At 41.6% G+C, this 14,504-nt stretch overlaps 1 protein-coding gene across 1 annotated transcript in view; it reads right to left on the bottom strand.

Annotated features, from left to right (window-relative positions):
- PLA2G4A (phospholipase A2, group IVA (cytosolic, calcium-dependent)) overlaps nt 1-208 on the bottom strand; it is an 84,687-nt gene extending 84,479 nt beyond the window's left edge. The window contains exon 1 of the mRNA XM_010580705.1: nt 132-208. The gene's annotated coding sequence lies outside the window, so the exon portion shown is untranslated. The remainder of the gene's footprint in view (nt 1-131) is intronic.
- Nucleotides 209-14,504: the final 14,296 nt, after the last annotated feature.

Raw genomic sequence — 14,504 nt, 5'->3', positions numbered from 1 at the left:
CCTGCCTGCCCGCCCGCCCGCGGGGCCGGGCGCAGCAGCCGCGCACCCCCCCGCCCTGTCAGGCCTCGCCTCGCCTCCCGCCCGCCGGAGGAGCCGCTGATGAGCGCGTAAGAAGGAGGCACGGCGCTTACGGTCGCCCGGTGTCCCGCTGGCTCGGCCATGCCTCTCGGCTGGGGCAGGGTCCCGTTCCCCATTGCGGGCATACGGCACTTTTCACCCGCGCGGCGGGGGAGGCGCCAGCCGTCAGCTGACCGCCGCCTCTTAAGGAGGCGTGAGGCCCTGGCCGGCCGGGGCGGCTGCGGGGCGGCAGGCGCCGGGGTTTGGCACGGCTTTCTGTCTTCGGCCGCTCGGGCGGAACGTACGGCGATGGCGAGGCGGCGGACAGGCTCCGCGGAGGGCGAAGGCAGTCTTGAGGAGCGGCCGGCAGCCTTAAGGGCGACCTGCCCGCCCAACAGCCGCGGCCCGCGCTCCCGTGAGGAGAGGGGCGGCGGCGGGCGGTACGTACGGGCGGGCGGGCGGTACGGCAGTGCTGGCCCTCCTCGCGGTTTCCCGGCTCTCCGCGGGGCCTCTTCACGAGCAGCGTTAGTGTTGAAGCCGTAGAAAGCAACCAGGTACTGACTGTGACGGAAAAAAAAAAAAAATCATTTGTCTAACAGGCGGCTAAATGGAAGTTTGCGTTAAAATAACTTACAGGAAAAAATCCACATCTTCCATTGCTGCAGTGACAATCTGTGGATATTCATGTGGGAATAAATGTGTGTTATGCAGTACTGCATTTATCTGCCCCCGAGTGCCGCCAGCAGCACTGCGCTGCGTGCTGTGGGAGCAGGCGAGCAGCCGCTCGTGGTGGCCGAGCCCCTGCTTAGCAGCCGGTCCCCAGCGGTGCCTGGGAGGCCGAAGTGCTCGAGTCCTGCCTGTCACCGGTGTCAGTCTCCCGACCTGACACAGCCGCCTCACCCCGTGACCGCTTCCCGATGCAGCTGGAAGAGCACCAGCCCTCTGGTCTGTGACCGAGCAGGATGCTTTGGGCCTCATGCCAGGGGTTTATCAGGACTCAAGAAGCATCCAAAATTCTCAGAACTATGGATAGGAACAGCAGTTCTGTCCATTAAACACAACATTTGCCACAAATCCTTTTAAAACTGTCAGGTGATGCTTCGCTTCCCTTCCATGGGCTTGAATTACAAAAAAAAGCATCCAGTTGGGAGAGTGACAGAATGAAATTATGCCCACGTTGATGCAGAGATACCTAAACTGGTAGCACAGTAAACCAGTAAACCATTTGGATCCAGAAGCTCTATACCAACAGTGTACACTAACAACCAGGGACACGGGGTATCAGTTTGGGGTCAGTGCCCCATACTCATGGCTACACTGCCTGGGCCCAGCCTAGCATACCTGCATGGCTCTGCACTGAGCCACACACATGGGCTTGCTGGATGCCTGTGAGGTCCCTGTGTCTTGGTCCACATAGAAATCCTTCAGCTCAGTGAGAAGAAAGTCTCTGAGTGCAGAATCTGACTTCCAAGTAAGTATTTTACCATTCTAAGGCTTACAAATGCAAAGCAGCACACATGGAAGTCATTCCTTGTCACTGTAAGTCTTTTCACTGTCAGGCTAGTGCTTCCCCTCATACTTCATCATTATTAAATATTTTAGTCTGAGCCACACCCCCATCACGCCTTATTCAAATTATGCCACTGGCTTCTCATCTGGCACATACGAAGATAAAAGTCACACATTTTGGCTGTGTGCAATGGCCTTTCCTGGAGGAAGGGGAAGTGAGAAGGAGTGGATTAAGGGAAGCGGCTGGCTGGTTTTGGTGGTTTTTAATGGCAACACGATTTTTATTAATTCTATCACTTTTGCCCTTTGTGAAGATTTAAGATGACCTTAAAGTCCCCTTCCATATTTTTTCTGTTTTGCTTCAAAGGATTTAAAACTGAAATATTTTGAAATACACTGAAGTATATTTATAAATTGAAGTATTGTATTACTTGCTGCATCATTAACACCCCAAAAAATATCTCCCACCTGGGTTTGTGGACTTCACAGTGAGTCAGTGGGAGAACCAGACAGGCTTGAACCTCAGCTGCTGCTCCCCCATAATGAGCGCTCTCACCATAACAGATCTCAAAGAAGCCAGTTCTTCTCTAGATGCACCAAAAGATGAGACTGAGTTTCACTTCGATGTTGATGTCAACCTCTTTCCAAATACCCAGTTTTGTTGGAATTTGCTGGGGCTTTGCATGTACTTAGCATCTAAATAGGAACTAACTTCTTTGAAAAATGTAGCCATAAAAAAGCAAAGATAAAGGTAAAAAAACTGCTTAAATGACAACTAGGACCTCCTCAAAGCACAGAAAAACAAAGGGTACACTTCCACAAGTAAGAGGTAAATAAGCGGCATTCACATTCTGTTAACAAGGTTCCTTAATGTGTAGTAAACTAGTAGCCACAATTAGAGGACAGCAAGCCACTCCTCAGTGCAAAGCAATGCAAGCCAGAAACCTCATTTTCTCCATCATACTGGTCTCCTGCTATGATGCACTGCAAGAGCTGAGCAACTCTGGCCATTACTTTTAACCTAGTTTTCTGTCTCATCTTGTAAGGAAAAAAGGCATGGTAGGAAAGTGCTGTCCTGTAAGTGCTGCCACAAAGAAGGGCAAGCTTATGTTTAGAAAGCAAACCTAGGACTGCCAGCTCAGAAAGCACTTACTTGATGTGGACAACCTCTTCACCCACTTCCTCACCATGCCTATTTGAGGGAACATTAAGCAGAAAAATGCAGCAAAACCACAATGGTGTCATTATTCAGGTCCTTTTGACTTCCACGTCAGCTCCTGTCTGAAGATCACCATTGACTCGTCTTTTGGTAGGAAAGGACTATTTAAAATGTGTCAGAAGAGCTCAATAATGGTCCTGAGACATGTAGAAATGACAAAAGGCATGAATATGATTGCTCTTAGCAAGTTAGTTACTTTCTTCCTTTTGACTGGTGATTGACTGGCAAGGCTGAGGGTATGACCACCTTTCCTTTGCTCTAAATCCCCCAAATTGTCCTATTTTGAAGTGTCCAAGACACGCACTATATACTGCTGAGCGCTGGAGAGGCAGAGCTTCCAGAAGCTGCATATGTTTCAGAGGTGACTGTAAGCACCCACCACTCCAGCGCAGGTATGAGCTGTGTTCCTGGGGGTCTTGTCGCTTGACTTTCTCCCAGGTGTCTCCACCCTGGCGCACTCCTGCTCCAGCCATGTGCAGACTTCTGTGGAGCCACATGTTGCTCACAGGCTTGATTAGCTGTCCCTGAACTGTGCCAAGGAAGGGTTATCTGCAAACCAAGGCTTAATCTCCAACTCTCTTTCTTGGCATTTTAAATTTAGGGAAAACACGATTCCCAGGGTATGGCTCTGGTTATATTCTTTCTTTGTGATTTTACAGATAGCAAATGCAAAAATAAACACAAAACCCAGCAAGCAGGGGAACTCCAGTATTTCCATCAAAACTCCCTGACTTAGTTCTGAATAGCAAAACTCTGATTTCTCCCTGTCCAAGGAAACAAGGCAGACTCTTGATAAGGAGCTGACTACCTAGCCAGCAAAAATTCCTCTTCCCTTCTTTTGACACAAGAAGAAATGCTTTCTTTACGTTATGACTGTTCCTGTTATTTCATATAATATTATGAAAGTTATTTTTTGTCTTAATCCTATTTCTTCAAGAAAATTATGGGTAGGGTTTCATGATATTTTTTTTCCTGTGACAAAACAAGTTTAGCAGATGCTTTCCCTCATCTCTCATTCTTCCACACACACTGCAGGTCCTTACTTACCTCATCATGCCTGTGTAAGATTTTGTGGGGTGCCTCATCAACTAATCTCTGAATGATACGGGTTAAGAAACCTCCTTCCATTCTCTTTTATGTGAAGTTTGTTGGGTTTGGGAGGGGGGTTCAGACGATTTCAACCCACTAACAACTACCAGCTGCTGCTGTTCATTCTGCAATACCCCACAGTGTGAGATGTCAGTTCTGCCCTCCGCTGATCAACACATGCTGTATATATGTTTCGATCTGCCAGAGCCCGCAAACCATGAGCTGCCTTCTTAGCTTTTGTCCCTGACAGCTGCTGGTCCGCAATGGAAACAAGCCATGAACTGCGGTAAGGCAATGAGAGGGTGTGGGAAATGGCATTGTGAAGTACAAAGCAGTCAAAGGTCTTTCTGAAGCAGTCTTGTAAGGGAAGGTATGACAAATTACAGAGGCTGTTTTAGTGTGCTGCGAGAGTGTCAAAGCTCAGACACAACTTTAGGCAAGACTTTCCCTCTAACCCCATCCCGTGAAGAATGGCTCCACTGTGGGAATCTCATTGACTTCTGCTGTATGGAGGATGGATACATTAAATTTATTTAGATTTCCTACAATTTGCTGTCATTCTAGAGTGCTCCTGTTACACCTTGTACACATCTAAAGGAACAGAAAAAGACAGTGTAACCAGAAAACTATATAAAATACATTTCAGTTTGAAATTAAAACTAAAAGTCAGTAACTAATGAAGACTTCGTGACCTGAAGAAACTGCATCAACACATAAATGAAAAGAAGTCATCCCCACCTCTAAACAGTACAGTGGTTCAAAACATTCAAAGCAAAGTATCCAGGAGTGTGGAAGGCCACGTTACTGAAAAGCAGAGAAGTACACATTGGGACTGTACTCTGTTCATCACAGCAATAACAAGAATATAAATATAGGGCATTCAGGGACTTCATCATGTCCCATCCTTTACAGTCATGTTCCTTCTTACAAATCTTTATTCATGGAAGGTGTTCAAATAAAGAAAATGCTACTACTTTTGGGAATAAGTATTTGCAGGACTCACTGCTTATTCTATTTTTGGAAGTGTTTTGTGTGCAAAGAGACTTATGGAAAAACTGCATGATTAAAAAAAAAAAACGGAATTTTTAGAAATAAGTTTCTGACATTGACTGTATGGAGCAGTTTGAACACTTGCTGTGCTTGAGTGTATAGTCCCAGAGAGGGCTAAGGCTTCAATCAGGCAAATGATGTTTTCTGCAAAGAACTCACACAAGTATCAAAGAAAACTGAAAGGAACCCATAGTTTATATTTGAGAGACACTTTTCAGGAGATAAAATATTTCTTAAAAAGCTGAAGGTAGTGTTTGGACAACCTGGTTTGCCCTTTTGAGAATTATTGCATAATAAACATTCTGTTGACACACTATTATTAACATCATGGGTCACTGGTTTTCTAAACACTTCCGGTTCTTCAAAGGCCACACTCCAGTTAAAGGATAACTTGCACATTTCCTTTCCCAGCTGAATGCTTTTCTCTTACAATGTCCTTTTTTTTTTTTTTTGTGATGGCAAAGATTCTCATTGTATTATTTACAACAAAATTTCCACTACTGTAACATACAACTGTAAGCAAATCTCCGATGTCTCATTTTGGCATTAATTTTTCTTCTGAGTATTTTTTTTTTAAGTGTTTCTTCTTTTGCAGTAAAAAGAAGTCTGTTTCAATTAAACACTTAAAATACTCCAGAAATGTCTTTCTTATTCAGATTAATATAATTCTGTTTGTAGTGGAACTATTTGCTCAGGCAGTTAAGAAAGTGAAAATGTGTAAGAATAAGAAGGTTAAGCATTTTTTCAGCTGCATCCCCTTCAATGAACATTTCAACTCCAGTCTTCTCCCCTGTCTCTGTTATTTAAGCCCAGATTTCCAATTCTCCCTGTATGCTAAAGGGATTTGGTGTTTTTTTTACAATGCCCATTACTCTTCTGCTTCTCCTTTGACTAAAATCAATCTGAGCTTTGCTGTGACCACAAGAAGAGACTCCACACCCATATGAGAAATTAAAATGGAAACCTAGGAGTAGTGAAAAGCTCAGGTGCTATTTACAAAGAGTGCCGCCTGCTGCTAAAGAGCGGATAATTCTCCAGGGAGTGCTTGGAATCCAGGTGTGACAGATCATCATGAAGAAGTTCTTGAGAAATGTGTTTGCTAGGTATTGGATCTTCTGCTGATAAATTCTACTTTAATCTCTTTGGGTTATTTTGTCTTCATTCTCCTGAATGTTACTTCACTTGTATCATGTCCATAAACTGTTAGACATAAAGAACCTACATCAAAGACCAATATGAGAAACTACATGAGGCAGAGAGGTGGCTTTATTTTTTAATATATTCAGTAAAGTTCCCACATACTATTAAAGAGTCTTCGACTATCAGGAAACCTTATTCCCTAATGCCCTAAATCTACTATATTATTATGACAAAAGCAAAGCTCATAAAAATATTCCCTAACCACAAAGAAGCACTCTGTAAAACAAGTTAAACTCAAATAGGACATTGTTCTACCAGGAAGAGTTACGGTCCCACAATCCTTTCCTGTTACAAGGAAATGAACACATTTTGGTGCACAGAGGCTGAATATGAATTTTCAAAATACTTCTAGAACAGCTGAACCTCAATGTACAAATGCTATCTGGTACCAATCATCTAATAATCAAAAATAAGTCTTGTATGGAACAATCTCTCAACCTGCAATTTTTAAAGCCTGGGAAGATTTGGGTCCAAATTTGCAGAATACATGCAGAAGTGAACAATTTTTACACTTGCAGAATCAGAAAACTGTATCTTTTCCTGGCTTTGTTTTTGTTTTGCACTATAAGGAATAGATCATCTTGAAGTTAAACATGTCTCAAATGTTTGTCTTAATATACAAATAAAACCAAGAAAATCAGGAGCCAGCTGTTTCTCAGAGATTATACAGACCTACACATCTCTCACTGAGAAACTATGAAATCCTTTCTTTATCTTATAAATGGTCTAAGGCACTCCAGAATAAGAGTAAACCTGAAGACTTCTCACTATTTGAAAGCTGAATTTTTGAGTTGCTGTTACTCATCAAGTTGATCCTGGCAGTTATATGTACTGTTATGAATACTTCCATTATTTATTTCTGAAGTATTCTAATCATTAAAGACATCTGCTCCCAGAAATGGCTGGAAAATATTAAGACCAAACAAACATCACCAACATCACCCCACCCCACAGCAATCTGTCACTCTCCTCAAAATAACAAAGTGACAGTCAACTTTGCAAGTAGAATTTAAGAAATAGAAGTAAAACCTAGAAATATCTGAAGCAACCAACACAGAGATCAACACAGAAATGCTGATAACTCATGATGCATTCAGAAATATTTTTTACAATTTTACAGACGAACCTGGGCAACCCAGTATAGCACGAAAAAAAATCTGCATTTCTGGGGCTTGGGAATATCCTTTGATTTGCCTTATTGCACAACTTTGAGTTACAAATATACTCCAGGTGATTTTCCTATACTTTCCCTCATTGTCTTGAACTTTCAGGTTTTTTTTTTTTAATTATAATGATAATCTCTAAAGCAGGAACATTAGCAGCAGAAGCTATTTCAACTTGCAGGCAGACTGACACACAATGTGCTTTGTTCCATCAATTCAACACTAGAGCAGACTGAAAGTTTCTGGGGTCAGATTATTTTATTTTTTTCCTTCCAAAGAGTTGTCATTTTTGTTATTTGAGTTGTTAGGTTTCCACCAAGCCTAAGGCCCCAATGTGACGGACCTCCAAAAGCACAGCTAGCAGATATGTTTCCCAAATAATTTAGTCTAAAGAGATGAGAAGTGGGAGGAGTGCTTGAGCCGTGCGGAGTGCCAAACTGACTAGTCTAAGACTGTAAGAGTACATCAGTGAGAGCACAAAGTGGGTTGCCTCGCCCCAGTCTTGCATCCCTAGTGCTGCTGCTCAAGTCTGTATGAGGCAAGAAAAGACTTTTGGCTCTATGAACCCTGTCCTGCAGCAATAAAGGTACATGCCCTGCACTGGGACACAGTGATCTGGGGAGATCTGTTGTAGCTAAATTAATAAAGAATTAAAATCTTTGTGACAGATGATTCCTAAATTAACACTGGTTGTGCCTTAGGCTTTTCACTCATCAAGTCTCACAGCAATGAACTGTACCCTTCTAGAATCAGGTAGGTTTTTGTCAGGTAAGAAAATTGTGGAGATTCTTACAGAAGATACAGTAAAGTAACTTGAACTCAGAGATTAGAGAAATACATGAAGGATATATCCATGTGCAGTCATTAAATGCAATGTTACAGGCATTACCTCAGCCTCAGTAAGTTCTTAAACAATTGCTTGCTGAATGCTGGACAGGATATTTGACCTTTTCTTATTTTCTTTTCTCCAGTGTATACTACTGACCAACACCAATGAGGCAGCAGTGAACGAAGGCGCAACCATCTCATCAAATATGGTGGCTTCCTCGCCACCAGGCAATGTCTCTCACTCTTCTGGTAGGGCCTCCCTCCATAATCCTGCAAGTCTCACTTACCACTGCCTCAGACGAGAACTGAAAATCAGATTGCAGAAGACCTGAAAAAGAAGCTTTTTTGCCTAGAAAAGAACAGGCTGCAACCCCCATTTCAGTAAATGTAGCCTAAATATATCAGAAGATAGTGCTGCAATTTTTGAAACACCCTTTAGCTTCATGCTTAATCTACTTGCCCCTTACAAGTATCACTGCCTACTGGAAAAGAATATACAGCAATTTGCCAGATAAAACAAACCTTATACATGAATTAGTAGAGGATGTTATTATTTGATAGAGCATAATCCCTTTTATTAATGACTAAATGGGTGCAACAGCTTAGTCTTCAATGATTATGCTTCTTTACATTCCTGGATATGCCCAAATTAAATTCTCTTAAGGGACATAACTCCATATTTACCATCCGTACAACAGGGCTTACGCCTGCAAAGTTGCCAAGTAAAACAGCTGAAGAAAAAATTACAGATAGAAGTATAAACTATATTTTTTGTTAATATGTGACAGTGGAATGTTTCAGGAAGATAACCAGTCCATTACTGGTAGAAGGACATAGTCTTATGTCAGGATACTTGACGGAGCAGTCAACTGAATGAAACACATGAGAAAAACAGTAGACAGGCTATATTCATACTTTCATAAAGACCCCAGTGAAGAACTATTATGGTAACAAGTTATTAGAAATAGTAAAGAAGCAGAAAATAAAAGAGAACAAAGCAGGTCTTATGCTTGAGATGTTTCCAGAATTTATCTTTTCTTTGTTCTTCCTTTTATTTGGTGGAGTTCTGCATAGCAGCACTTGTGAAAACAGCACTGAATATAAACCAGGTACCTCAACTGCAGTTGCATTCTTCACTTGTGGGTTTACAGATCCCGACCTTTCCTCTTTTGTTCTGCTTGTTTGCTTCTTTTTAAACTACAGAAGTAACATAAATCATTACCAGCCTTCAGTAAGCGTCAGTACTCAAATCTCAGCAAGCAGAACTCTCTTGCTGAAGAGCAAACCGGACTTGACAACAAATTCAGCACAGTTTACATCAGTAGTCCCTCTAATTTGATGCCAAGAACATTCCAGCATTATGCTTATCAGAATAAAACTCTTGTTTCCTTGCTGGCTACCTCTTCCCTCCCTTGTTATGTGGCAGGATGGCATCTAATTCAATGGATGTACAAATTTTCCCTGCTGCCTCTCCCCTAATGAAACATCTTTCTGTACATCCCCACATGAAGCTTCCTGTGTAGGAAATTGTGCAAAAGCTTTACAAAAATTTGCAATAAATAATCCAGCTAGCTCTGGTTCCGAATATGACTTGTCAGTACATTTTTATTCTATTGTGCACATATTTGCCAGTAGAACTTTAATACCACATAAAAGGGCACATAGGGTTTAAGAACTTCTGTTTTGGTCCGGTTTTAAATCAGCAGAATTACGAGGTGGTGGAAGCTTCTCTAATCAGGACATCATTTAAGCCCTGTTGATGTCCCATTGACGTCAAAGAAATTTAAGCATATGCTTTATTTTAATTGTATGCTTAAAGGCTGGTCTGAAATGGGTCATAGATGGCCACCTTCTACATTCGTTCAAAATGCTATGGGATCTTGTATTTCCCTCAGGGGAATTAATTCTCGTGTTCACGCGTTCATTTTTTTGAGACAAAATCCTTTCTCCATTCTGTATGTGTAAACCATCCTAAGCCTAACCAGGAGAAATTTCCAAAGCTTGAGTAATAATTCTCAGACATGACATTAAAAGACCGCTTTTCTTGTAATAAACTGTTGGAAAAAGTCATTACTGTGGTTAATGATTAATTTGCTACGTATTTAGTTTTAAGCTTTGCCTAAGGCTGCAAACTGCTCTTTCAGGCCATTATTTGTTTCAAACAACCAATTTCCTAGGTGTATTTCCTTAGAATTTATTATAACAATACCAATGGATAAAGGTCATCAAACAAATCCTTCTGCCATAAGCCTTTTCTACTCATACTCCATCTTTCCAGTTACGTTCTCAAGCCTTCTGATTTTTTTTCTGTTGCTGCATTAGAAATATAACACATCACTAAAGAGTAGACCTGGAATATTATCATTTCTGAAATGACTACCCCATTAGTTGGTGTCACTGTAGGCAACGGGCATTTCTTCCTCTGACTACTCTGGATGGGCATGCATCCCTTTTGGTCCCAGGCCAGCCTTGAATTCAGGCTCTCTTAACATCAGAGCTCCCTGCTACCAATCGCTTGAAAAAAGGCAATTAATGTGTGGGCTGCTAACTAAAAATCTGCTGTCATTCCTATGGAATGTATGTTCTAAGCAGGACTGAATGAATTCTCAGTCGCTGAGATAAGATATTCAAATAAGCTGGACCTGGAAAGGCTCTAGTAGATGAAACCACCACTGGTCAGCAGAATGGTTGTCCTCCAGAAGTCAGTTCCACCGCAGTAATGGGAGGACCGGTCAAGCAAGATTGGGAAAAAGAGAGAACAGGACAATTCTTTTTTTTCCCCCTCTCCTGCTTCTTGCTTGTGCCTGCTTTGCTTCTTGCTACCCGGCCACCTCCTCCCCCATTCCTTGTGCACTGTTCAGCACCCTCCTATGTTTCCACCACTTCCAGAGAGAAAATGTGATGCCTTGTGAGACATCATTGTTAAAAGGATTTATCCTGATGCATGTTTCCTCCATTACTTTGCCTGCTATTTTTAAAGACACCTGAAACTCTTCTTCCATCCTACTGTAAATACCCTTCCCATGTCCATAGATAGTTAGCTGTCCAGTGAGTTGTCATTTAGTTAAGTTATGCAGTATATTTACCTACTTTAATACCCTCTCATAACCCAAACCTTCCAGCCACTTACCTTTTTTATTTCTGGGTCTGCTCTGAACTTCTTCCAGCTGTGTTCTGCTCAGAAGGGAATGCCATGATCTAGGTGTAATTGCGCTAAAAATTACCACGTCCCACTCTGGTGGGTGATGGGACCAACCTCAAAATCATATTGGGTTGTTTGGGGGATTTGTGACAAACTTGCTGTAAATTGTTATACCAGAATTTCAATGGCATAATTCCTTCCCTATTTCTCTCTACACTTTTCAGATAATTTTCTTTTGGATGAAAATTTTTGCATTTCCCTTCCTGAATTCCATTTTGTGTATTTTTGTCCTGATTTCTTCAACTATGCATTACTGCATGTTTAATTCTGTGCCTTTCTGTCCTCACAAAATCCTGCCATATAGTGTCATTTCAGGCTTCTCCATATACAGACCTCTGTAACAGTTCATCAGTTCAAAGCTTAAAACCAGCAGTAGAAGAAAAACATAATGAAATATTACTGTATCTTTAAACTTTACTGTAACTTTAAACTTTATGCCCTTTTTTTGTATTACCACAAATTCAAAGGAATACAATATCCTCTTAGGAAGCCACCACAAATAATCAGTTTATCAGTTTAAAAATAATCACAATCCTCATCAAAGCAGTTCAATCATTACAATTTTTTTTCCAAATGTCCAAAATTTAATTAGTATTCACTTAGAGATAATCAGCTAACTTACTAATCACAACTGACTGGGTAGTTACTTCTGTAAGGAAACCATTATTGTTGATTATCTTTGATTTACTGTTCATCAAGCCATTATCAGTCTACTGGAAATTTCAAGGAGTTTTGCACTTGAGATGGCAGGATTTCATCCTTTTGACAATGTTTCACTCAAACTTTGTTTTATAATATGCTGTCATCTCTTCAGCCACTAGTTTTGTAAAAATCCCTGAAGATTTTAATAATAAAGGTATGTTAGAATTTTGGAGGGGTGGATTACTATTCCTGGGTATAAAGTGGCATTTTTAACCCAAGCTTGAACCAAACAACATCTGAAGTTTTGAAAGCTTGATTCACTTTTTAAGTCTTAAAAATACATCTTGGACCCAGACCCTTTTACCCTAAACATTTTTCTTTTGAAATTTTTATTCTTCAGTGTTAAACATCCAGATGTTTAATTGTTTCTAAGAACTGAGCAATAATTCCAACATTTTTTAAAGTCCCAATTGTTATAGTTCAAACTGAGCTCAGTTTATAAATCCAGGTTAATAGTGCTTGCTTTTCTTGTCAAAAAACAATGGTTGCCAAAGTGAACCCATTCTTCCCGACGTGCTTACTGAAACTTAGGAAAATCTTGAGTAGAAATAACTAACTCCTACTCCCCACACAGCACCCTTATTTCACACTAGGAATACCCGTTATCAGTAGATTTTTAAGTTTTATACATACACAGTACATTTTATTCATCTGCCAGACAGGTGTCATGACTCATAGAGAAAATATAGTCCAGCAGACTCTGCAGTCCAGCAGACACACAGAGTCATTAGCAAGGAAAGATTAGGTAGAAAAACCTAACTGCTCCTGTCCTAACAATTAAATGGAAATTATATTTCCAATTTAAATTTAGCACAGTGGTAAAAGCTCCACAGAATTGGAAGAATCTCCAGGAGGACATCCCTGTGTTTGCACTGTGTCTTAATAGGGAACTGTTTGTTCTAGCAAAGCGCACCGTTTCTCTTCAGTGCCAACTTTGACAATGCCAGAACAGCTCTGTATGTTTTTATTGCAGTTATGCAATGCCTCAGATTATGCTGCCCAGCACCCACACATATAGTCTTGAACTTCCTTCCCAATTTAGAGAAATATCTATACCATTTTCTCATCCACAGACTGAAGTGATTGGATGGAAATGCAGGAGGAAAGGATGAGAAGGAGGGCCAGGAAATTGATCTGCCATCATTAATTTTACCTTCTTTGAGTGCAACAGGCCCCTGGTGCAAGTGGGATCCACAGAGCATGGTGACACTCTGAAACCATCAGCACTACACAAAGCCTCTGCATCCATATGAATCACTTGGTTTATTAGCTTGAAATAATCTATGTCTAAATTGAGATGACCACAAGTTCCAAAAACAGTTAATTTAAAGATTTTCTCTACATTTTATCTAAAATTTTATTTACAGCTAGACCTTTCAGAAATTACATACTTGTTGTGTGACTCTGGGCCAGTCACAATGGGATGTTTATGCCACTCATTCCCAGTTAGACTCACTTCAGTTTCCAATACAGTTAGCTCTTGGGATCCCCCTGTCACACCAGAAATACAGATGGGTTCTGCCCCTTTATAGCTTGATGGCATTAGGGTACATTGTGCATCAGAGTCCACTAGAGCCTTATATTCCTGTAGGTCTGATGTGCCAAGCCATCGACTCCACACCATCCAGTTGTCCCTTTCCTCCACCTGGCTGGAGGCAGGGTCCCTCTAATCCTGGTCAGAGTATCCATTACTCACTTTTCACAAACATGAATCAGAAGTCCCTTCAAGAGGATCAGAAATGAGATCAGCCCTTCTACTCTGTCTGGGGGACTGTTCGCAGGAAATTGGAGCAGTATTTTTCCAGGAAAAATCCTCTTTTCTGACTGCTTTTTCTCACAACTCACATACCCATGCATCTAGGGTTGAGGTAGGTTCTCCATCCTACTTCCTCATGTCCTCTCCATGGTCACCCAGGTAAAACCACAGGGTACCCCATCGTGTGTACCTTCTATCTGCTCTCTCTTGAGCAGAGGAACGCTTCCTCCTAATAGCTGCGATGCGGACCTGTACAGGTGGGGAGAAGGACATATCCACTTTGAATTGCTGGAACTCCCAGGACAATTCTTCTACAGCCGAGACACAGGCCCATAGGAAGGAAGAGAGAATTCCTTCATATTGCCGGAGTTGGACAGCCAGTTCATCCACTATTTGTCCATAGCCTTCCTTCCATGACATTACTGCCAATGAGTTGGCATAGGTCAGTGGTGCACTTCGTAGAAACTTCTGCCACATGGGTTGTGTGCATTGGACTTCATCTGGATCTGTACGTGACTACTCATCTTCCAGATCATTATAAATCATCTCCAGCATGGCTAATTCCCTCAGGTACTGGATACCTCTCTCCATGGTGATCCACTTGCCTAAGTGACATGTAACATCATCCTTGAAGGGGTATCTTTCCTTCACACCTGACAGAAGTTGCCTCCAGAGGCTGAGGACTTGTGTTTTTCTCCCAATCACCTTGTCAATGCCCCCTTCCCCAGA

The sequence above is a fragment of the Haliaeetus leucocephalus genome, unplaced genomic scaffold (assembly GCF_000737465.1).
Source record: "Haliaeetus leucocephalus isolate CR32 unplaced genomic scaffold, Haliaeetus_leucocephalus-4.0 Scaffold730, whole genome shotgun sequence".
Lineage (NCBI taxonomy): Eukaryota > Metazoa > Chordata > Aves > Accipitriformes > Accipitridae > Haliaeetus > Haliaeetus leucocephalus.
Note: the sequence above shows the minus strand (reverse complement) of the source record. Positions and strands in the feature narration are given on the sequence as shown.